Source organism: Protopterus annectens, chromosome 2.part0, assembly GCF_019279795.1.
Source record: "Protopterus annectens isolate FY-2018-M chromosome 2.part0, PAN1.0, whole genome shotgun sequence".
NCBI classification, from domain to species: domain Eukaryota; kingdom Metazoa; phylum Chordata; order Ceratodontiformes; family Protopteridae; genus Protopterus; species Protopterus annectens.
The window spans coordinates 1,741,326,871-1,741,353,166 of record NC_056728.1 but is presented as its reverse complement, the minus strand read 5'-3'; positions in this window follow the sequence as shown (position 1 = coordinate 1,741,353,166).

The following is a 26,296-nucleotide window of genomic DNA, read 5'->3' as shown; positions in this document are numbered from 1 at the left end:
TATCAGTGTACCTTAACTGTGATAGTGAATTTGTGTTATTCATTGTGCTATGACTGAGCAGCTTAAATATCAGAAAATGACTTTAGCTGCACAAGAAATGTAGTAGCTGCTTTTCTTGTTCAGTTGAAATGATTTTATAACATTTTATTTTATTTTTGCTCTCCTCTCTAAGCAATTGCTGACTACACTGCCAGTAGTCAGATATGCAGCATCTAATTAATTGACCACCAGTAGGTATAAATGGGTTAACTTGATTCTAAACTTAGCAATGAAAAATCCTTTACTAATGCATTCTACGGGCACCTACAAGAATGCCATCCCAAGCAAAACCTAGACTCACTCCTCCAAGAAAAGGAAACCAGTCTGGTGGACCCCTGCCATAAACAAGCTATACAATAGAAGGAAGAAACTAGTACAGAAAAGAGTAAAATCCCAAGAAGGGAAGACATCCCTTCAGCAAGAAACTACGATCCCTCATAAAAATCATCCAAGGCGAGCTTTGAAAGAAAAATTGCCAAGGATTTCAAAGATAACCACAAGGTATTCTTTAGCTATGTCAAGAATCTAAGCGGCAATGCTCAGATCTGCTCAGAGTTAGTGCAGAATGGCACAAAATACACTGAACTGACCAATATCGCCAACATCCTGGCAGACAGGTTCAGCGCAAACGTCACCCCCTCTCACCCCCAAAAGGGCCCATAACCATACCAGAAGAATGTAGATTCCCTGAAATCACACAGACACTCAGGTTAAAACAGCCCTCTCCCAAGCCAAAAACACAGCATCAATGGGACAGGACAGTGTCCCAGGCTGCGTCCTACACGAGCTCAAAGACGAACTAACCCCTCACCTAAACACACTGTTTAGACTCAGCCTCTCCACAGGCTACGTACCCATAGAGTGGCACACAGCAATGATTATTCCGCTCCACAAAGGTGGAGCCACAACAGACCCCAGGAACTATCACCCTATAAGCCTGACTAGCTTGGTCTGCAAGGCTATGGAGCACATCATCATGGAACTCATTAACAGAGACATTGGGACCCTACCCTACGGCTTTGTTAAGGGCAGATCATGCCTCTTAAACCTGATGGACTTCTTTGAGACAGTTACCAAGGCTATAGATGAGGGAAAGGTGATACACACAGCCTACCTAGACCTTGCAAAGGCCTTTGATACCATTCCGCATTCTGGTATTATAGACAAGCTCACCAGCCTGAACATAAACCCCTACGTCATAAGATGGGTTGCCAACTGGCTCATGGACAGAACACACATGGTGAGAGTTGCAGGAGCTAGGTCTGACTCTAAATCGGTTACAAGTGGAGTTCCCCAGGGCTCAGTCCTAGGACCCCTCCTGTTCGTCATATACTTCTCAGAGGTACAGGCAAGCACAGGAGGACTATGGCTGACCAAGTTCGCAGATGACTGCAAACTAGGGGCTATAACTGACTCTCCAGCTGACACAGGCATCCTCCAAAAGGGTCTCACTGAGACGGATACCTGGAGTCAAAATCATGGCCTCAAGCTAAATGCCAAAAAGTGCATAGTCATCCCCTTTGGAAAAAACAAAGTACCCACAAACTACCACATAGGTGGTAGTCCCCTAAGTATGGAAGATGTAATAAGGGATCTGAGGACCCAAGTAGATATTAATCTCATCTTTGATAATCACATTGCCAAAGTGGTTAGAAAATCCTTCTACGTGGCCCATCTAATCACAAAAGGGTTCGCATCCAGATCAAAAGAGGTCATTGTGCCCCTCTACTCATCACTCATCAGACCCGTCATAGAGTACAATGCCCCATTTGGGATGTACCTTACAATACACCTGCAACAGCTGGAAAGACCCCAGAAGTACCTCACCAAGAGGATCACTGGCCTCAAACAGATGCCCTATGCAGCTCGACTGAAGAAATTACAGCTGTACTCGGTTGCATACCACCTACTCAGAGGTGATCTCTGCCTGACATATAAGGCCATGTCCAACCCAGAATTGATGGACATGCTCCACCTAAAGAAAACCTTATCCCCGTGAGCCACATGCTCTAGGGATCTAAACCTCACCACAACAATATATAGAACATGCTGTAGGGATAGATTCCTGTCCCAGAGACTTCCCATGCTCTGGAACAAGATCCCAATCTACATTAGGCAGAGCTCCTCGCTAACACTCTTCAAAAGAAATCTTGACGAGTGGATGGGAAACAGAAAGTTTACCTCGGGGATCATTTCAGTGGCTCTGCTGGACAGAGGCACAGGGAACTAATCTAAGGGGGCGGCGAAAGCCAACACATTCTGGCTAGGCTTATAAATGCCTTTGGGCAGATAGCCTAGTACCTACCTATGAACCTATGAACCTAAAAGCTAGTCATTCTAGCTATGTTCAACTCCAGGTATGTTTTATACTGTTTGTGTAAAGGTCTTCCATCTTTGACTGCAAAGAAGGTAGTCAGTTTGATGTTTGGTATTGACAATCTGGGGATATACTTGTGTAAAGCTGTCTCTTACACTGTTAAAATAGCTATCACCAGTGCATTATTTTGTCAGAATTCTACTAGTCTATGTGTTACTTAATTTTGTACATCAAGGCCAGGTTTTCCATTTATTCTTGTTGTTCATTGACTATGAAATGTAGCATTCCAGTCACCTATGATAAAAATAATATTTTTGGTGTTATATCTAGAAGGTGCTACAGATTCTCATAAAATGGATAGACTTCATTCTCTTTGGTATCTGTAGTTGGAGCATAAATGTATGTTTTTGATTTTGAATGTCTTCTTTTGGAGCCTCGTAAAGACAAAACAAACTTGAAAGCTACTCGAACGAACAGCTGAGACCTGCAATGTGCCACCTACCGAAAGCACAAAATGGTCAAGTAAATTTAAATAAAAAACAGTTTTTAATACAGACTTGAATACAGGTTAAGCGCTTTTCGTCCCACCTAGTTGTGGGACTTCTTCAGACAAAAAACACACTCACAACAATTGAAATAAATATCCTGGAGCTGTGGTGACGAGACTGCAAACACCTCAGCTGATAAACAAACATATATATCATTGGGTCATTTAAAAGCAGTATAGACCATTAAAAATGTTTAAAAACATTTTAAAATCATTATGTCATATACAATAAAACTCCAACTGTCCTAAGTATATCTGTGTTCTCAATCATGAACACGAAAGAATACATTTTTAAACTAACTGGTTTATGCAAATGGTTACTGTACACTTTAAAAATCTGCAAACCATTTAATAAATCTGAATTATTTATATATATATATATATATATATATATATATATATATATATATATATATATAATAAAGTAAAAACATATAAATATACATATTTAACTAAAATTTACTAATATGTTAACCAAACTCAAATCAATTCATAATGCCCATACACTCCATCAAATATTCAACAATGTTAATTTATCATGATTAGTAAAAAATTAAAAAATATATAAAATACATTAGACAGTATGTGTATTCCAGTATTTACCTACCTAATTAGACTTTTTATGAAGGTACCCAATATGTGCATGGTGAAAGTTGTCATCCACCTCATACATTAGAAGCCTTACCATATGGTGAAATATTGAGGGTTTCTAGATTATGTAATAATGAGTATACTCTCATGCAAGAACTAGATACAACTATGGGGATGTTTAAAAGGAGAGGGTATAGTAATGAATTGGTTCAGAGAAGTTATGATAGGTTGTTTAATACTGGTGGCAGGAAAATAAGAAATAATGCACATAAAATGTATGTTTCAGTACCCAGCTTTGAAATTAATAAACAGTGTGAGGAATAAAGTATGCTTTTATTTTATTTGTGGATTACTTTGTGGTTGTTTTTCCTTTTGTTGCTTGTTGCTACACTTAATTAGACTTTTTAGTTTCAAAATAGGGTAAAGGGAGCATGTTTCATTAAGTCCTGGAAAAGTACATGCATTACTACGTATCTGCCAGCATAGTTCTAAGACGTCTAACTGTGCACAGTTTGGGCCCCCCCTACCATCTGACTGAACACAGTCTACAGCTCTAAAAATAAATCTATGGTTCGGATGTTCCAATATGTGTCTTGCTAGTGCATTTTCTATTTTACCTTTCTTAATGGAGTATAGGTGTTCGTATGCACGTTCACGAAGCTTCCTGTCTGTTTTTCCAAAATAAAATGCTACACACTGCTGACACTGAGCCAGGTGAACAACACCTTTCGACTGACAAGTAAATTTGTATTTCACTTGGTATGTGGAATTTCTACTACAAAAGGTTTTTCCTGTGGCCATATAAGAACAAAAATTGCACATGTTACATTGGAACATACCCTTCCTCCATGGTAGTCCTTATGTATTACTCTCCATAATCTGCTTTCAATTCCTACCTTTTTTCCAGACTATTTTTGTTTTTTCCTGGCAATTTACATCTTAATTCCTTGTCGTTATTTATCAGGGGCCAATTTTTATGAATAATTAGTGAGATAACCTCACTATTGATACTGAAAGGTGTAATAAATGCCATCCTTAATATTGTAGTGTAATTATTTTGGGTCTGGACTACATATTTAACTAAAATTTACTAATTTTACCAGCTCTGGTAGAAGCAATGTTAGACATAGGGCCGGATTCACGAAACCTCCGTGTAAGACTTAATATGTCTTACTCAGAGGCTGCAGTTGAACGGTATGACATCAGCATGCCATGCATATTCATGAGGGCATGCTGAAACATACCCTAGGCTAACACGGTCCATGTAGGAAAGTAGGGGGCATGTCCGAATGCTGAGTACTGCAAAGGGACACACCCCCAGAAGAGTCAGAGGCCTGAAAGTAAACACCCACGAGCGAGTCCTTAGAAATGTCAAGGAACACAACACCACACATCCCCACAGACTAAACCCTACTGAAAATGTGTAAAACGTAAAAATAGCAGTTTCATTTTTTTTTTATAATTTCAAAAATGTTTGCCCGCATTTGCGCTCGTTTGCGCAGGTATGCCCTTCACTCAGCCACAGTTAGCAGACATTGAAAAGCATATAAGATCTACATATGCAAATTAAGCCAAGTAGCAATAGCGTAGTGGTAGAGACGTTGGCCAAAGAGGAGGTAGTCACGGTTCGAGCCCCCACAACATCATTCACCATTTTTATTTAAATAAGTATGAAACAATCCCCTGACATATATATATATATATATATATATATATATATATATATAGATATATATAAAACTATAATTTAAGTAAAATGTAATGAAATGGGCCATGTATTTGTGAAGAAATCAGGCAGAATAATTTATAAAAAAAGGATTATAATTGCCCATAGCTGAGCAATGCTTTAGCAAGCTGAATATGAGTGCGCATAGGTGAGCAGCACTTTAACTAGCTGCATATGAGTGCCCGGAGGTGAGCAGCGCTTTAACAAGCTTAATATGAGTGCCCGGAGGTGAGCAGTGCTTTAACAAGTATAATATGAGTGCCCGTAGCTCAACAGTGCTTCACCCAGCGTAATATGAGTGCGCATAGCTAAATAATGCATTACCCAGCGTAAGCCATTTGCACGGAGCTGCGCAGCGTGCCAACCAGCTTACCGGCGGGCAACATTGGGCAAGCTGTATCAAAGCCGCCTTTACACAGACACACCTCCCAGCCTGTCTAGACAGTAGTGAAATAAAAAAAGTGATGCCAAGGGTCGAACCCGGGATACTGTGCACCATAGTCAAAGTACTGAACCACTAAGCCATGACAGTTGTACTGAGAAATACAGTATTAGCATATATATAGGAATGAATGAAAATAGAACCATGACAAAGCAGGTTTGCTTTAAGCTGATAAATATCCAAAATGGCCAATCACAAATAAGTGCAGGAAAACTGGCATATATAAGCCCCATAGGCGGGAATACACACCATAACTGACTGTGGTACCCATTTGCAGTCAGGATGGCAGGTGCAGGAGAGGGAAATTGCTTTAGAGCACAAAGGTGGGGTGTTGAGGAGTAAAAATATATGGTTTGGCTCCTAGTCCATGATCATGAAGCACAACTCATGCAGGGCCAGGTTCAATGGGGAGCGTATAAGGCAGAGGTGTGAAACCGGTTGGCACATGATCTCACCAGTGCCACAGGCATTCCGAGGACTGGTGAACAGGTCCGTCACCACCATGCGGACCTGAAGCGACGTAAGGAGGACCAACTGAACCGTTGGATCCAGGAGGCCCGCCAAATGCCCATTGCCCCACTACTGAGTAAGTATCCATGTAATTACGTATGTAAGAAATGCTATCCTAGCCTATAGTATGGAGAGGTATGTTCCAATATTCCTTCATTTATATTACAGCTGCAGGTGTTCATTCCGTGAATCGGCGAGCCTATGCTGATAGGCTGCTGAGGTTGCGCCACCAGGCAGGTTAGTAATTATTTAGCTGGTATTGTTATAGAATATAAGTGAGACAGATTGTAAAAGAGTTTAGTGTTGTAACCCAGTAATAAAGGTGAAATAAGCCTAGAATAAAGATTCTGCTAGTATTGTAAGATTAGATAAGTGATGCAGCCTGGAAAAGAGTGTATTGCAATCCAGTAATAAAGATTAAACAAGTCTCAAATAGAGTTTCCCCCTGTATTGTAATATCAGATAACCGCTTCAGCCTGAAAATGAGTGGTAATCAATCAACAAAGAATAGACAAGTGTCGAATACATCCTTGTAAATTCTGCCATATGAAATAAGTGAGTCAGCTGGAAAGGATTGTTGTAACCCAGTAATAAATGTTAATAAAGCCTAGAATTAAGTACCATTCTGAAATGTAAATATAAAATAAGTGAGAGAGTGTGAGAAAGACAGTTTGAAGCTACCAAGAAAGCTGTAATAAGTCTGGAATAAAGGTATACTGCAGTCACTACATAATGAAATTAATGAGACAGCCACAACCAAAGAGTGTAATGTTTATTTTATTTATTTATTTATTTATTTAGCATTTGTTGACCAGGAATATCTGACTAGGTTCCACAGAGCCTGTTTTCAGCGGAGGCCCGGGGAGAAACGCTCCAGATGCATGTCTTAAATAAAGTACAGAACCTGGACTGTGTCCGTCCCACAATTTGGATATGTTGCTGTACCCTTGCATTATGGAGATAGTATGGTTGTATGAAATGCTGAACATCCACAGTTGTCTAGACCCATATAAATCAAATGTAGCAGGATGCTGTACCTGAACACAGCCAGATATGAACATATATGAATAAAAATGGAATGTATATTAATGTAGCAGTAACATCCCCATCACCAACATTCCTAAGGTTACATACAGGAAACTGTATTAATACATGTAGGGGATATATATCTGCATCTACTAGGAATGTACAGTATATATATAGGTAGTGTAAGTTGTTAATGTAATATTTCTCCACCCTACCCTATTTTCACAAATTATGCCATTCCACACCAAACTGGGTATGTGTATTCACAATTAATTCCCATGGACATTTGTCCTGTTGGTTCATACATATCTGCATGTACGTTGATGCATGTGCCCTGTTCACATATCCAAACCTGTTGCCACCAATCAACCCTGCATGCTGTTGGAATGTGCACTGTTGTTCTAAATATAAATGTGTTATGCTTGCTGCTCAATGTTCGGAATTCATGGGTGTTTGGTTAATGGGAATACTGATGCATGCTGTTTCAACTAATTTTGAATGGTGTTGTTTGTTACTAACCCAAAATGCCATAAAATACTGCTAAACATAGGACAACAGGGAAGGTGGGTTCCAGCGGACCCACCTCTCCCACATCAGCTGGTGAGTGCACCTGGCACCAGTGCCCAGGCCGGGACCTCCTCCTCCGGTGGCCCTGTGCCACCTTCAGGTGGAAGCGCTGCAGGGGATGGGGCTCATCCCCCCTCTGCAAGCATGGCCAGAGGAGAGCCTCCACTCACCCTCCATAGGGTCCGGTCTGTGGTGCGTAGTGAGATCAGGCGTTCTGTGACTGATCCCCTATGCCAGCTCGAGGCGAGAGTGGCGCAACTCATGGGTGTGCCTGCCCATCCTATCCAGCCCCCAGCACAGCCCCGGCCTGGGCTGTGAAGGCGCAGTGGTAACTGCCCATGGGTGGGGATCTCAGTTCCACTGTTGCCATCTGCGGGCTCATGGGCTCGCAATATCCAAACATCCGTCCCTGTCAATTGTGTTTACCCCCCACATGTCATACTCCGCCCCTGTATGCGTCTTGTTTGTCTTGTTTGTTAACCTCCCCAACCTACCTCCCCAAATATACCTACTTCCTGTACCTCACATTCCACTCTCACCTGAAAAAAAAATAAAAAAAGGGCACTCTGTTCCCAGAAAAAATTATGCCCCATACATAGCTGCCCAATTCGCACACATGTCCACTGGACATGTAAACTGATAATTATAATTGGCAGTACAATATATTTTGTTGTCCTCACCCCTCTCTCAGGGGTGGAAGGTTTCAAATTTCACACCAAATTTCAAACATATGCACAGCTGTTGCTGATAAAGAAATGGGCAGCTATGGACCTTCCCTACACCCATCCTGCACATCTCGAGCTGGTTTCCCTACTGTCTTTCCCTCTTTGTGCCCCCTTTTTCACCACTTTCCTATTTCCCCATTTTCTTTTCTTTAAAAGAAATTAGCGCGGGTGTTAGCTGGAGTAAGCACTTTTAAGCAGTAGTCAGCGGGTGTGTGCTTGTGTGTGCTTAGCTAAGCATTGATAAGCGTAGCTAAGCGTCGGGCAAACTCGCGCAAACCCGCTTACAACTGCCTTAGTCACTCTGTATGACAAGGCCTGTAGTCTGTTCATCAGCAAAATAAAATACCCCTGTCAGTCTCAAACACCGGACCTTGGAAACACTAGTCTGCATGAATTACCACTGAGCCACAGCAGATATACAAGAATTTGGTGCTGAAAGAAATATATCATGAAATACAAGGAGTGAATGTAAAGGGAAAATAGGAAGGCCATTACACAAAACTTGTTCTGTGTATCTTTACTGGCAATTCTTGTGGAATTGCATTACATTAGTGTGAGAAGAGAAACAGCCATGCTAGTAGGTAATAATGTTACAGTAGCACCTTACAAACCCCACACCATATCAGAGCAGGATAAACACCGCCATATTTGAATAGGTAAGAAGCCAGACCTCCCAACTGTGATTGATTTACAGGGATGTCCCTGATTTGCAAACAACTGTTACCTGTGCCCCACTGACTCCCTGTGAAATGTACTAACAGTAGGCAGAAAGGTGGGGAATCCCACGTAATGGTAACTGTCAATAAGTTAAAGTAGACACTACTTCCATGTCAGAAATGATGTAGTAATACATATGCTCAAAATACCCCACAGTCACAACTGCAGAATATCTGAAATATATCACGGGTGTATCCCACTGATATGTACCTTTCCCTAAGGCTGGTCAGATATATACCTGAGAGTATCTGAGGACTGCAAGTGTCAGAAACACACAGGCATATCAGCCTGTCTGCTGTTACATACTCTGCGAATAGCTGTAGAATTACTTCCACAAGCATGCCCTTATGTAGGAGTACAACACAGAAATATCAAAGGATGTAGCCATTTAACATACTAATGATAGTATAGAAGTTCACAAGCACTGCATGTGCCTGATATTCATAATTGCAAGTGGAAAGGCCACAGACATACCTAACAAAGACTGATAATGCCCTCAAACACATTCCCTATGCAGACTGACTCTCAAAACCACAGCTAGAGTGCCTTGCATACTTCCTACACAGAGGTTACCACTGCTGGACATACACAGTTATGTCACACCCATACCAGTTGGCCAACCACCATGGCAACACCTCACAATCCGTCCAGCCTACATGACCTAGGGCCCTAATCCTTGTCACCGCACTAAACAGCACATGCTGGAGGTACAGGTTTCTATACACAAATATGCCATACCCCGGAGTAAACCACCCAGCATTAACAAACAAGGCTACTTATTAGTAGATGTCATACATACCCCTGATGAATGTTATGGAGATAGGTAATATGCCCTGTGAGTCACCTCTGTGTAACCATTTCACAGGAGCAAGTAAAATCACATTACATGTGTCCCAAAGGGCAGGGTAGCATATGGCTAGGCTACCCTAGGCCCAGGGCCAATAGCATAGTACCTACCTATGACACAATGCGCACACACATGCACTCAGTGCAATACCAGCTATGTGACGTTGAATGAGTGTAACACTGATTGTGTGCAAGGTCTGTAAAGGTGTGATAGCTTAGTGTGAGTTTGTGTCTGTCATGGTAGTTGGTGTCCTTGGTGTGAGGCCAGAGAAAGATGTGTCAGTTATCGGGATGCAAACATAGTAGATTGGCATATGTTGTGCCGTACTTCCCTGTGTACGACTGCGGTGTCCCATCGTAGGCAGAAGCAAAACATGTATGCTCAGTAAGTGGTACTGCTGTTGAATCCAGCTCACATATGAACTGTTGTACTACCTGATGTTGTAGGCCTAAACACTACAGTATGGTGTATGTTCACATTCCCTGGTAACACTGTCTGGTGTGCTTCCTGTAGTCTGCACAGATTACATACCTCATGCATAGGTATCTGTAAGTAGGGGCACACAGTACTATAAGGTACACAGTTAATACTCATCTGTGTTGTCATACATTTGTGTGTTGTATGTATGTGTAATGTGTGTGTAATGATGCCTGTACCATGGCCAAAATCACATGTGTGTTACAGGGTATGTGTGTGTGTACCTGGCAGCATGTATACTCTGTGACAGCAGAATGCTGGCTATAGTAACAACTGTGCACATATGCCAGGTAGGGGTATGGCATCAAAGACTAGGGTGGATTACCGTTGAAACTGTAAATGTGCATTGCATTCATTGCACGGGATGACAATATTCTTCATCCATTAGCTTGATACATACCCCAGTGTGAGGTTGTGCATTGTATCCCACACAGTGTGCCGAGTGCTTGTGTATACTAGTTTGTTGTATGGAGTGTGGCAGACACTGTCAGACAGTTGTGGGCTGAGCACTGATATGTGGTATCGAACATGTGTATCCCCTGATAGCCAGACAGATGCTATATATGGCAGTTAAGGGATATCAGTACATTAGAATATTAAGTGTGCCACATGACTTGCTCACATATTTTTCTTTTCCTTCCAGGGTGATGGTGCATCAGTGAAACCCACCTTATACAGCAGCAGAGGATCAGGAGATCCACCAGAGCCTGGTGCAGAATTACTGTGTGCTGTTTTCCAGGACCAGCCAGAACCAGCATGAGAGGGCTGCACTGCGGCAAGATCTTGTCCGTCGGGTAAATGACATAGGCATGCATAACCGGACATATGAGCAGGTACGCCATCACTGCAGTGATTTAATTAGACATGTCCGCAGTGCGCCTGATATCCACAGACAACAGCTTGCCACAGGCGGTGGGGTACCTATCCACCCCCCCTCACCAGTGTGGAGGAGCACCTCCTAAGTGTTGTGGCTCCAGGCCAACAACAGCAACATCCACAAACATGTGTCGTCATGGAGGCCGGAGCCACCCAGCATGTTGAAATGGAGCATGCAGGTAACATGCCATATCTGTAGTTGACTGTTCTCTGTACTGGTAGTTTATGCGTGTGTGAGATGTGTACTGTTTGTGTAGCTGTTAACCTGCCTATTCTTCTGCAAGATTGATATTCTGAGCATAATCTGTACACCTGTGAAAGCCACCTGTTGTACTACTGTACTTTATCATACTCACAGTATCAATGGCACAGTTGTGGCCACTGGCAATCACTCTCATATTTTTGCAGGTCCCTCTGGAGTGACAGCAAGGCAGCCAATCCATGCTGGTGAGTGTGTCATAATAATACTATTGCTAATGACATGTGCATGTCATATGGAGGTGTAGTCTGTGCACATGTAACACACCTACGCATAATGCATACTGTGCATGTTTGCTGTGAGACTATGCATATCCCATTATTCTCAATAGCTGCCTCACTCACATGCAATACACAGAGCATGACACACATGTGTGGCAACACAGTACTGGACATTGTATAGGCATACCTGATACACATGTACACAACACACACATGTTTGGCATACACACTACACCTTAGCCTGCTACACATGTCCAATTATGACACCTGCTGTATGGCCACCCTTCAGTATCCCACTTATCATCTATGCAACACACATAATATACCTGAGGGGTAGAGGCCTATCATGTTTTTGTGCAACAGTCTTGAACAAATAATACATTCATGTTAGGCAATGCTCACTATTGGCCACCTTACAAACCCATGTAACAAGTGGCTGTGTAATTGTGGATGTAGTCATGTTACTGCATGTCAGGTACAGCATGCTAGCTGCCTGTCTGGCACACATTATTATTGTTGACTGACCACAAGAAGCATATTGATCATGGCTCACGTTACTACACCACATCCAGTTCTGCCGACCACAAAAGTACACATAGCAGTCAATGTGTAGCACCGTCATGTGTTTTTTTGTGTGTGTGTGTGTGTGTGTGTGTGTGTGTGTGTGTGTGTGTGCAAATATATGCACCCACAGCTTGTAACACTTGCACAACATTGTTATGTTCTTGTATACATTGTTTCCCAGGGTGAAGACAATCACTGAACAAGTACACACAAGCATCAAGTACACGTATACTGTTATTAACAAGGGCTGTCTACACTTGCACTGCATGTTCCTGTGCAACACATAATCTGCATGCTGACATGTGTGCAGTGATGTTTTTCCTCGTGATATTGTCACCCATCCTAAAACAGTATTGTGTATGTGTTGGATTGCAGGTGTGTCTTTGTTTGTATCTGCTGTACTGAGGAGTGTGCCTGTGTGCTTGTGTGCCTGTGTGCATGTGCGCCTGGGTGCATGTGTGCATGTGCACCTGGGTGCATGTGTGCATGTGCGCCTGTGTGCATGTGTGCATGTGTGCATGTGCACCTGTGCGCCTGTGTGCATGTGTGCATGTGCGCCTGTGTGCATGTGCACCTGTGTGCATGTGTGCATGTGCGCCTGTGTGCATGTGTGCATGTGCGCCTGTGTGCATGTGCACCTGTGTGCATGTGTGCATGTGCGCCTGTGTGCTAATATCGTGTACACATTTGTAAACTGTGTTTCCTATCTTCCTCTCACAGGTTCTGATGTTGCTCTGGTGGAGTGCAGCAGGGAACCTGAAGCCACTGCTAGGGATAGTGATTATGATGATACATGTGTAATAGCACAGGGAGGTGTGACATGGTCTGTCGTTGGTCACCCAATTGACACTACACAGCAGTCAACCCCATCAATGCGCACAGTCATCCTGCCGATACATCTATTGTCACCAATGTCCTTAGCTGAGGGACAGCATACAATGGGCATTGACCAGGGTAGTGTGGTATCATTGGCACATGCATCCCCTCACAGCAGCCATGGCCAGATTCCTGACATGGTACCACACAGGCAGATGTCCAGGGGTTCTCGTGGGAGCATCCGTGGTCGTACTGCCCCTGTCAGACGTGCCCACAGAGGTCTTTCAACCTCAGCTATGTTCCGGGCTGTAATGCAGGCACAGGCACGTATGGAACGGTACACCAGACAGGGTCTGAGGGAGCTTAGAGCACATCGCACCACTATGAATGACACTATGTGTGACGTTGCATCTGCCATCCGTAACATCACCAAGGTCATTGATAGACGTTGGGGGGACACATTAGATCTCTTCCACAACTACATGTCCAGGAGCCAGGACAGTGCAGGACGGTTGAGGCGTCGACGTGGATGTATGCCAGCAACATTATCAGCTGGCAGTCATCGCGGATGACAACAAACCCGCAGCCACTCCCATAGTGCCAGTACCAGCCCCAGCAATGCTGGGTCTGTGCTGTCATTAGACCGTCCAAGAAGACCACGTGCACGTGGCTCTGGACAGTCCCAGCAGGGACATGTGTCCAGTCAACAACCCACTGCTTCTGATGACAGTACCCAGTCTGGCTTAGTACCTGATACTGTCCGTAGCACCCCTGCCAGGCACAGGTACCATGTCTGTGGCCAGAGACAGTGATCTGTATGACCTGGCAGGTACAGTCTGTGGCTGTCCACAGACACCCGTATATGGCAGCCACATGGTGGAACTGTGTGCATGCATACACACACACATAATGCTAACACCTAGGGCTAACACATACACACACATTGCAGCAACATTGCCCCATGTTGTACTGTTGTCCCTCACTAACACACACACACACACATACATGTCAATTGGATGTGTCAATGGCAGACTCTGGCAAACCAAGTACACACCCTGTGCATATGATGAAATTGTGCCACATGCTGCCATCTGTAACATTGATGCAGGAACAGGGTAGCATGGTGCTGATGCACAGGGTGACTACATAGCACTGTAGTAATATTATCATGTTGTTAACAGTACAGTGTAATGATATTGTTGTGGGTATATTCGAGCATGCATGATGCATTACCTGTGTTTGTCATTGCAGTTTTGTGTACACCAGTGTTAATTCCCAAAGTGTACTGTCTGCACATGTGCCACATGGCTGTTGGGTGTACCTGTGCCTGCATGTGTTGGGGTGTGGACAGTACATGTGTGATGTTTGCAGCAGTGAGTTGCAGGTGTACATTTGTGACCATGGTTAGCATGGAACATGACATGGTTTGACAGTATGCTGTGGGTGATACGGTTTCCAAATGTCAATGGTCTGCATTCTGGTAGTATACACAGCTTACATAGCCTGACATTCAGTGGTCATTACATGGTGTCTCCTCAACTGATACACAGATGTAGGAACCTGGTGTCAGTGATATCCCTGCAGTACTACACTATACCAGTAGCCATTCTTACTGAGCCCCACACATCCCTGGGAACAATACTCTTTGGCATATAGCAGTCTCACGTACATGCCAACACACTACGGATATGTCCATCCATGACTGCAAATACATACAGTGGCCTACAATGCATTCTACATATGACACACCTAACCACCACAAGGGTATCATACGGACAGATACCTGTTGTCCAAGCCATGCTGTATTGCTGTAAAGCAACTGTGGCATTGGCATCGGCATGTAGTTAACATAGTATTCCAACAGTACCATGTAGGTGGTAGCACCCATCATGTAGAACAGGTAATGGTGTGTACATGTGGACAAGTGTTATCTTGTCTTTCCTGTGATATTCACATTCCCAAAGGTATTCTGCAGTCATTCGGTGTATCACCTAAGCAAGAAGGTTTCTGTATGCATATCGGCAACAGTTGCCATACACCTACACTGGGTGTCCATCACTCACAGACTTTGCTGTGTTTTAACATGTCTGACATATACTCCAGACATGAACCCTCACCCACATTAATCTATCAAAGCTTTCATGGGTGTGTGTCACATAGTTGGCCTAGGACACAGATCACTGCAGTAGCCTGCATTGTCACCAACATACATGTATGGCCTAAGGTCTGGTAAGCTCCGGCACATGCTGGCAAAGGTAACAACTGTATTCATATGGGGCAGGCTTCACACATAGGACCTATTAAAGGTCACAGGTACATATCTGTATGTGGCACACACATACCTGATGTGTGCAATGAAATTACTGTTATAATAATATGTCATACAATAATAAAAGCAAAACACACAACACATTGACAAACACACACATGGCATTTGTAGGATTCAAACCCCTACCTAACTATGTTATGATACTTGAGAGAGAGATGCATTAGCGCAGCATGCTATTCGCATTACTGGATGATTTCCTAGGTTCATAGGTTCATAGGTAGGTACTAGGCTATCGGTCCTAGTGCCCATACAAGCCTAGCCAAAAAATGTACCCTGGCTTTCGCCACCCAAGAAACTTATTTTCCTGTGCCCCTGTCGAGCAGAGCCACAGAAGTGATCCCCGGGGTGAATTTCCCATTTCCCATCCAATCATCAAGATTTTTCTTGAAGATTGCTGATGAGGAGCTCTGTTTGACATAGATAGGTAGTCTGTTCCAGAGTATGGGAAGTCTCTGGGACAGGAATCTATGCCTCCAGCATGTTCTGTTTATTGTGATGACAAGGTTAAGGTCCCTAGAGCATGTAGCTCAGAGGGATTGGGATTTCTTTAAGTGGAGCATGTCCAACAGCTCTGGGTTTGACATAGCTTTGTATGTTAGGCAGAGATCACCCCTGAGTAGGCGATATGCGATGGAGTAAAGCTGTAGTTTTTTAGACGGTCTGCATAGGGCATCTGTTTGAGGCAGTAATCCTCTTTGTGAGGTATTTCTGTGGTCTTTCCAGTTGTTGTAGATATCTTGTGAGGTACATACCAAAAGGGGCATTTTACTCTATAATGGGTCTAATGAGTGATGAGTAGAGGGGAACAATGACCTCTTTTTTTCAAGATGAGAATCCTTTTGTGATGAGATGAGCCATGTAGAAGGATTTCCTGACCACTGTGGCGATGTGATTATCAAAGGAGAGACTACTGTCCACCTGTGTCCTAAGGTCTCTTATCACATTTTCAGCATTAAGTAGACTACCAGTTATGTGGTAGTTCATGGGTACAGAGTTTTTACCAAAGGGGATGACAATACACTTTTTGGCATTGAGCTTCAGGCTATGGCTTTGACACCAGGTATCTGTCTCAGTGAGGCCCTTTTGTAGTTTGTCCACATTGTTAGGAGTTTCGATTATGGCTCCTAGTTTGCAGTCATCTGCAAACTTTGTTAGCCAAAGACCTTCTGTGTTGGCCTGCACTTCAGAGAAGTAGATACCAAACAGGAGAGGACCCAGGACTGAACCCTGTGGTACTCTACATGTCACTGGTCTGATGTCGGATTTGGAATCCGCTACTTTCACAGTGTGGGTTCTGTCCATGAGCCAGTTGGCAACCCATCTTGTGACATTGGGAGTTATACCTAGTTTAGTGAGCTTATCTATAATTCCAGAGTGGGGGATGATGTCGAAAGCCTTGGCGAGATCTAGATAAGCTGTGTGAACCATTTTACCCTCATCTATGGCTTTGGTGACTGCTTCAAAGAAGTCAATCAGGTTTAGGAGACATGATCTGCCTTTTACAAATCCAAACTGAGTAGGGTCCAGAGTTTGGAGATTACCAATGTCTTTGTTTATGAGTTCCATGATGATACGTTCCATGGCCTTGCAGACCAGGCTCATCAGGCTAATGGGGCGGTAGTTCCCGGGGTCTGTCGTGGCTCCCCCTTTGTGGAGTGGGATAACTGTCATGGTGCGCCATTCAGCGGGTACAAAGCCTGAGGTGAGGCTATGATTGAACATGGTACTTAGGTAGGGTGCCAGTTCATTCTGTAGTTTGTGTAGAACGCAGCCTGGGATATTGTCAGGTCCCATGGATGCTGTGTTCTTGGCTTTGGAGAGTGTGTTTTTTACCTGTGCAGCCATGATTATAGGAACTTTGCATTCTTCCGGTATAGAGATGGGCCCTCTAGGGGGTGAGAGGGGGGTAAAGTTAGCACTGAACCTATCTGCTAGGATGTTGGCAATATCAGTTGGTTCTGTATATTTAGTGCCATTATGCTGTAACTCAGAGCAGATCTTAGTGTTCCCATTTAGATTCTTGGCATAGCTATAGAATGCTTTGTGGTTGTCTTTAGAGTCAGTGGCAATTTTGTTTTCATAACTAGCTTTGGAGGATTTTATGAGGGATCTCAGCTTCTTACTGAGGTTGACCAGGGAGTTCCTCCAGTCATGGGATTTTACTCTTTTTTGCAACAGTTTCTTTCTTCTGTTGTAGAGTTTGTTTATGGCAGAGGACCACCAGATTGGCTTCCTTTTTTTGGAGGATAACACCTTGGTTCTATTAGGGATAGCATGATCCATGCACTCGTGTAAGTGCTTATACAGTGCATTTGTGTAGGATTCAGCAGTCATACATCTATTGTCCGTCTGCATGGGTGTCATGAAGTTTGCCACTTCTGTCTTGAGAAGTCTGAAGTTGGCTTTTGAGAAGTTTTTTATGATGGTTTCCCTAATTGGGGCTGGGGGTGGGATGTAGATGTCTAGGCTGATTAGCTTGTGGTCGGATCTGACCAACGAGGAATTGACCTCTGGTGTGGAACACCGGTTTCCCATGTTGGTAATGACCAGGTCTAGGATATTGCTGCCCCCAGTGGGGGTGTGAATAGGTTGATCCAAGACGTTGGAATTTATGAATTCTAGAAAACGTTGAGCAAAAGAGTTTGTACATGAGTAGTTTTCCCAGTTAATGGTGGGGTAGTTGAAATCACCCATTATTAGGATGTTGGGTTGCACCCTAATACTTTCCAGTGTATCAAGAAATGAGGAGTGTGAATCCTGGGGCATGGTGGGGGGTCTGTAGCAAGCTACAATTTGGATTGCGGTCTTGCCCAGAGTTAGTTGCACTTGGATAATCTCGGATGCATTATGCTGTGCAACTAGCCTGGAGGTGTGGATATATTTATTAAGTACTAAAAACTGCTTTCCACTAGACAAGTGAGGAAAGTTGAGTGCTGTAGTAATTTGCAGCTTATGTAGTGCTTACAATGAGTTCTGAACAAGTGCTGAGTTCAAAGAAACAGATTTGAGTGGTGAAACTAGAAAACTGGCTAGTGATAAGAGAAAAAAAAAAAGCTAGAAGGCTTTCCTCCAACACAGAAGGGTTTGGGAGCTCAGAAGCCTACAAACAGTCTATACTACTTAACAGGAAAGGCAGGAAACAAGCTTAAATTTTTTTTCTTCTGTTTCCCAGATGCTCTCTTTGTACACAGTAGGAGTGCCTGAAATCAGAATATGATCTCACTGCACTCAGTTGAGTGAGCAAATGAGATGGGCCCAAAAGGAGTATCCAAACACACATTTACAAGAGGGGCAGGCAGTTTCAAGGCCACTAAGATTAACACCAAAACAAAAGCAGGGAGGGTGGGACTAACTGAAGAGCAGAGTCAAAACTTCTAGTTCAGTTAATATTCCTGCAACACAGTTAAATCAATTTAAATACTCCCTTCTCCTGCTGTATTTAAAGGGTGCTGACATCATCAGTCTTTCCAAAGAGGAATGTACATCTTTTAGAGTGTTATCCCAGTCTTCAAAAAGGCCATTCCTTTCACAGAGAATTGCATACATACACCCCCCCCCACACACACAGTGTTTGCAGGATTCAAACCCCTACCTAACTATGTTATGATACTTGAGAGAGACACATTAGCACAGCACTCTATTCACATTACTGGATGATTTCTCTTCTCCTGCTGTATTTATAGGGTGCTGACATCATCAGTCTTTCCAAAGAAGAATGTACATCTTTAACTATCCCTCAGTATGGGGGATAACAATATCTGTGCATTAACAGATGCCTAGTTCAGGGTCACATATGCACACTGGCACTGCCAGGTTTTGTTCTATAGCATGCTTCGTGACCACAGGACTTGTAACACACAACACAAGTAGGGGGTGTATCCATATACATCACAGATACACACACCTCTGGGTTGGTACCACTGCACTAAGCATGACAGACCATACATATACAACTACCATTGTGCAAAACTGCCTTTTGGTTTGGTGTGTAGTTCAGACCACCCCCCCATACCCAGTAACCACACTTGGCTTTCCTGGGAACAGTGTAGGATATGCAGGTCTTCACACACACCATTATAGTGGTTGACTTCAGGTACACAAATATTGACTGGGGATACTACTCAGGCCCTCAACAACATCACCCTACAGCCACTACAATTTGTGAATCCATGTGCTATGGCACAACCAGTCACCACACCCACAAGGGGGAATACATATTGGACCTGATCATCACCAACATGGGGACTCTATGTTCCACACCAGAGGTAGAACCGTCATTGTTAAGATCAGACCATAAACAACTTTCCCTGGACATCCATATCCCGTCCCCACCCCCAGCCAAGGAAATCACTGTAAAGAATTTCCCAAAAGCAGACTTTGCACTTGTGAAGACAGGGGTGGAATACTTCAAAGGCCCCGTACTTTTTAACATGAAAAACATCTCTGACTTTATTGGGATTTGAACCACGAATGCTGTAACCATTACACTATTGACATTAATAATACAGCCCAATCTGCAGACTCCTTTACAAACGCATTGTATGAGCACCTGCAGGTATGCATTGATCATGCTATCCCAAATAAAACCATGACTGCTCCAAAACAGGAGACCTGTCTGGTTGACCCCAGCCATATATAAGCTGTACAACAGAAGGAGGAAGCTATTACATAACAGAGCAATATCCCACAGACCCACATAGATCATAACCTCTCCTTTGCTAATCACATTGACAGAGTCATTGCAAAGACCTTTATATAGCCCTCCTTATCACATGGGTGTTTGCATGTAGATCATGGGAGGTCATTGTGGCCCTCTACTAGTCACTCATCAGGCCGATGCTTGACTACAATGCCCCTTTTGGGGTGTACCTTACCCAACACCTGCAGCAACTACAGTGAACACAACAGTACCTCCCCAAGAGGATCATGGGTTACACACAGATGTTCTATGCAGCTCAACTAAAGGATCTCCAGCTTTACTCAGTTGCTTAATGCCTACTCAGAGGTGATCTATGCCTGACGTATGCAGCCATTTCAAACCCAGAAGTAATGGACATGCTCCACCTCATAACATCCAAGACCCTTAGAGCTACACATTCCAGGGACTTAAACCTCAGCACAAAAATAAATAGGACATGCTGCAGGGACAGATTCATTACCCAGAGGCTCCCCTCACTCTGGAATTGAATCCCAATTAAAGTTAGACATAGCCCCACGCCAACCCTCTTCCAGCAAAATACAGCCGCATGGATGGGAAATTGCAAATTCACCCCTGGGATCTCCACTGTGTACTTGCTTGACAGAGGCACAGCAAACTAGCCTTAAAGGGTGCCTTCTGTGACCTACTTTACAGAGGCACAGTAGGCTACTCTACTGGGGAGGAGGATGCCAAATACACTCTGGCTAGGCTTATGAATTCCCTAGGGCAGACAGCCTAGTATTGACCTCTGCACCTATGTTTATGTTTGGGATGCAAAATATTTGTTGCTGATATTGTTTGCAGGTCTTTATTGCCGTAGCTTTCCCAGTTTCTATGAACAACTTGTGTATCTGTGGAACATGTTTCATCATGACAGGGTTCCAGTATATTAATATATGTGTCTGTTGTCATTTAACTGTGTGCACAGGGCAGATTGCTGGATCGTGGGAGGTTCCTGGCTTAACACATACAACTGCCAGATATGTGTGACTGACTGCTATACTCAGACATGGCCTAAGTGTGTGAGCATGCCCAGTTCAGGCTTTCCATGGTTTGTTGCCTGACATATGTCTCATTTATCCAAGTGTGTGAGCATGCCCAGTGTGACCTTTCCATATGTTGTGATCTGGAGTCCACTACATTTCTGGTTGTGTGTGGACATGACCAATATTGACATTTATACTGTGTGTGTTGGAAGTCATGTTGTGTTCTTACTGCCAGACTCCTTTGTGTCATAACTCAACAGGGATTATGCTGTGCCTGCAGGGTTTCCATGTGATAATTTGCAAAGACTTGGCAACATTCTCTCATACTGTCTCAACACTGCAATACTGTCATGGTGTAGTGGTTCAGTACTTTCCCTATAGTGCACAGTATCATGGGTTTGAGTCCTATCACTGCTTTAAATGTTCATACTGAGCAGACCAGACTGGTTAAGGGCCAGTTGGACAACTATGAGCATGTTGCATTTTGTTCAACTATGGCCTACTTAAACCAGGCTTGTCCGACATTGCTGTGTATTCACCAACTTGGGTGGACATTGCCAAACATTACTCCACATTGACCACAGTTGTACTAGTTGGTGTGTGTGATTCTGTTCATAGGTTCATACTAGGCTATCTGCCCTAGGGCATTTATAATCCTAGCCAGAGTGTGTTTGGCTTTCAACACACATTTTAAGTAGAGTTTGCCATGACATTTTTCAAGGTTAGTATACTGTGCCTCTGTCTAACAGTGACATAGAAGTGATACCCAGGGTAAACCTACAATCTCCCATCCACTCATCAAGATTCCTCTTGAAGAGAGTCAATGAGGGACTCTGGCTAACCTGGAGTGGGGGTTTACTCAAGAGTGGGGGGAGCCTCTGGGTTATGAATCTGTCAATCCAGCATGTCCTATTTATTTCAGTCCTGAGGTTCAGGTCTCTTGAGCTCATAGCTTGATGGGATTCTGATTTTCCGAGGTGCAGCATGTCCATTGATTCCAGGTTGGACATGGCTTTATACATCAGGCACAGATTGCCTCTGGGCAGGCGGTATGCCACTGAGTGGAGCTGCAGTTTCTTTAACCGGGCAGCGAATGGCATGTGTTTGAGCCCTTTGATCCTCCTGGTGAGGTACTTTTGTGGTCTTTCCAGCTGCTGCAGGTGTCTGATAAGGTACATCCCACAAGGGGCATTGTACTCAATTATGGGCCTGATGAGGGATGAGTTAAGAGGCACGATGACCTCCCCTGATGCAGATGTGAATACCTTCATGATTAGGTGGGCTATATGAAATGTTTTTCTAAACACTTTGGCCACGTGGTTATCGAATGAGAGATTGCTATCAGCTTGGGTCCCCAGGTCCCTTATCACTTCTTCCATACTTAATGGGTTACCACCTATGTGGTAATTTGTAGGCACTTAGTTTTTGACAAAGGGGAGGACTATACACTGTTTTGCGTTTAGCTTGAGGACATGGCTCTGGCACCAGTTGTCTGTTTCTATGAGGCCCTTTTGTAGGATGCTTGTGTCAGCTGGAGGGTCGATTATGGCGCCCAGTTTGCAGTCATCTGCAAACTTGTTCACCAACAGTACTTCTGTGTTGGCCTGTACCTCTGAGAAATATATACAAAACAAGGGAGGTCCCAGGACTGAGCCTTGTGGGATGCCACTTGTAGCTGGTTTAGGGTCTGACATGGCTCCAGCATTTCTGACCATGTGGGTTCTGTCCTTGAGCCAGTTTGCAAACCATCTAGTGACATAGGGGTTTATATTGAAGCTGGTGATCTTATCTATGATGACCAAGTGGGGTACTGTATGGAAGGCTTTTGTGAGGTCCAGGTAGGCTGTGTGGACCACCTTGGGGTGACTGTTTCAAATGACTCAACCAGGTTTAAGAGGCAGGATCTGCCCTTAACAAAGCCAAACTGGGTAGGATCCAGTGTCTGTAGGTCCCCAATATGTTTATTTCTGAGGTCCATGATGATCCTTTCCATAGCTTTGCAGACCAAGCTAGTTAGGCTTCTGGGGCGATAGTTTGCAGTATCCATTGAGGCACCACCTTTGTGGAGAGGGACCACTGTTACTGTACACTGCTCTTTGGGTACATATCCTGTGGTAAGACTGAGATTGAACAGTGGTTTATATTTGTGTTCAATTCTTCTTGGGGTTCATGTTGGACACAGCCCAGGGCACCGTCTGGTCCCATTGATGCTGTGTGTTTTGCTTTGGAGAGGCTGGCTGTTACCTGAGCATCTGTGATGTCAGGGGCCAGCACTCTGCTGGGATAGATATTTGCCCTTTTGGTGGGGGGGAGTTTGCACTGAACCTGTCAGCTCAGATGTTGGCAATGTCTGTGGGTTTGGTGTATTGTTTGTCATTTTGGACTACTTCTGAGCATATCTGGGGATTCCCACACAGGTTCCTACCATAAGTAAAGAATGCCTTGTGATTATCCTTGGTGTCCTGTATAATTTTTATCTCAAAGATGGCCTTAGACGATCTTATGTGTGGCCGTAGTTTTTCAGTAATACTGATCAGAGATGCCTTCCCTTTTTGGGATTTTGATCTATCATATAGTAGCTTCCTCCTTGTATTGTATGGTTTGTTTATGGCTGGGGTCCACCGGACAGGATGCCTGGCTTTGGAGGATTGGGTCTTGGTTTTATTTGGGATTGCATGATCCATGCATTCCTGAAGGTCTTCATAGAATGTGTTTATAAAGGCTTATGAGGTCTGGGCCATATTTTCCACAGGCACAGGGGCTGTGAAGGATTCCACCTCAGTTTTGAGGAGTGTGACATTTGCTTTAGTGAATAATTTTCACTGTGTTTTTCTGGCCATGGGCTGGGATCGGGATGTGAATATCCAGTGAGATTCCTCTCTGGTCTGATCTTACCAGTGAGGGATACACTTCTGGTCTTGGGCATAGAGTCCCCATGTTGGTGATGATCAGGTCCAGTATGTTTTCCCCTGTTGTGGGAGTGGTAGCAAGTTGTTCCATAGCATTCTGGTTTATAAATTCTGGGAACCTTTGGGCTAGGGTGTTGGGGCTAGGGTAATGCTCCCAGTCTATGTTTGGGTAGTTGAAGTCACCCAATAAAATGGTGTTTGGGGAGACCTTCATATTTTCTTGTGTTCTCCATTCGGCCAAGTGTGGTTCCTGGGTTTAGGAGGGTGGTCTGTAGCAGGCTATGAACTGGAAGGTGGTTTTAGCCACTGTTAGTTGCACATGGATAGTCTCTGATGCTTCATGCTGTGCCACCAACCTGGGGTTGTGGGTATCTTTGAAAAATATTGATACTCACCCTCCTTTTGTAGTTTGTTCCATGTTTTGCAGCTGTAAAGCATGGTATGAGGTGTAACCTGTTAATGCTAGGGTGCTCTTGGGAGCCTTGAACCAGGTTTCTGTTACTGCACAGATATCAGTATTCTTCCATGCTGAGGAGAGTTTGGAGTGTATGCATCTTGCAGTTTAGACTTCTGGCATTGAGTAGCATTACTTATAGTTTCTTATCCCTTGTGATACATATGGAGGTGGGTTTGTGTTTTGAGCCTTACCTAAAAAAGGCACTATGGGGGTGACAAGAGCCTTTGGGAATATCCAAAAGGCCACAGGTGATAGGTGAAATCCATCCCTAGGGAAGCATCATGTCTTGTCGAGCATGTCATCCCAGGCTGACAGGCATTGTATCCCCTTTCACTGACACCAATACTTAAGCCAATTGTTGTAATTGATCGTCTTGTCTTCATATTGTGGCCTCATGTTTGGTGAGGGTAGGATGATATTCAAGGTCATCAAGTTTGCATATACTACATGGTGGTAAATGCTGTTTAGCACTACCTTACATTGTTTAACACATGGCAATCATGCCTCAGGTGGTGCTGCAGGGCTGCCTATGTCAGATGCACATACTGCACTCCCTATACATGTTTGGAAACAGGTAGTGTCAAGTTAGGCATCCCTTTTACTATATGTGCGAGTCAGAGAGAGGTATCATTTCCAGGGTCCCTACTGAGCCAGTGTATGTGCTATGCGTTGCCTCTTTGCCAAGGCCAAGGCATACTGGGCATGCCTCCTTCTGCCTACTGGGGCAAGCTCAGGTTGTTCCTCCTCCGAGTCACGCTCTGCCTGTGATGGCCTTGGCACTGGTGGGGGGCTGTTTGGCCCAGGCCTATGCTGGTCCTGCTGCAGCTGTTTTCACAGAATCATATTATGTAGCATAGCACATACCATGACAATTTGGGTACATATAGTTGGTGAGTATTGCAAGGCTCCACCAGATGTGTCCAGGCACCAGAACCGTGACTTGAGCAACCCAAACACACGCTTGATTACATTTTGTGTTTGTGTGTGTGCCTCATTATGGCGTTCCTGTTCAGGTGTGTGTGCATTTCTGATGGGTGTCATCAGCCACGGCTCCAGTGCATAGCCAGCATCCCCCATTAAGTGACCATGTGGGATGTCCCCATTGGCAAATGTCTGGTACAGCTGCCTCAGATGCCAGATATGGGAATCATGGTAGCTTCCAGGGCAGCCAGCACACACATTCATTATTGTGCCCTGGGCATCACACACGACCTGGCAGTTGATGGAGGGGAAGCCCTTGCAGTTAATGTAGGCCCTACCCCGCTCACCGGCTGGTGCTTTGATGCGTATATGCATGCAGTCTATTGCACCCACTACCTCAGGGTATTCTGCTATTTGCTGGAAGAGATGCATATTGCTGGCCAATACCTCAAGGGAATTAGAGAAATATACATGATCACCGACATGTGCTGACGTGGCATCCAGGAACTGGTGCAGTACCCTGGATGCTGATGCCTGTGATATCCCCATCATATCACCAGTTGGTCTCTGAAAGGTACCTGTTGCTAGTATTCTTAGGCCAACACATACCTTGGTTTCCACTGGGATGGGTTCCCCTCTGTTGGTTCTGTGTGTGAGGCATGGCCTGCACAGCTCAACAATTTGCTGCAGGAGGTCTCTGTCCACTCTATAGTGCTCCACTATCTCCA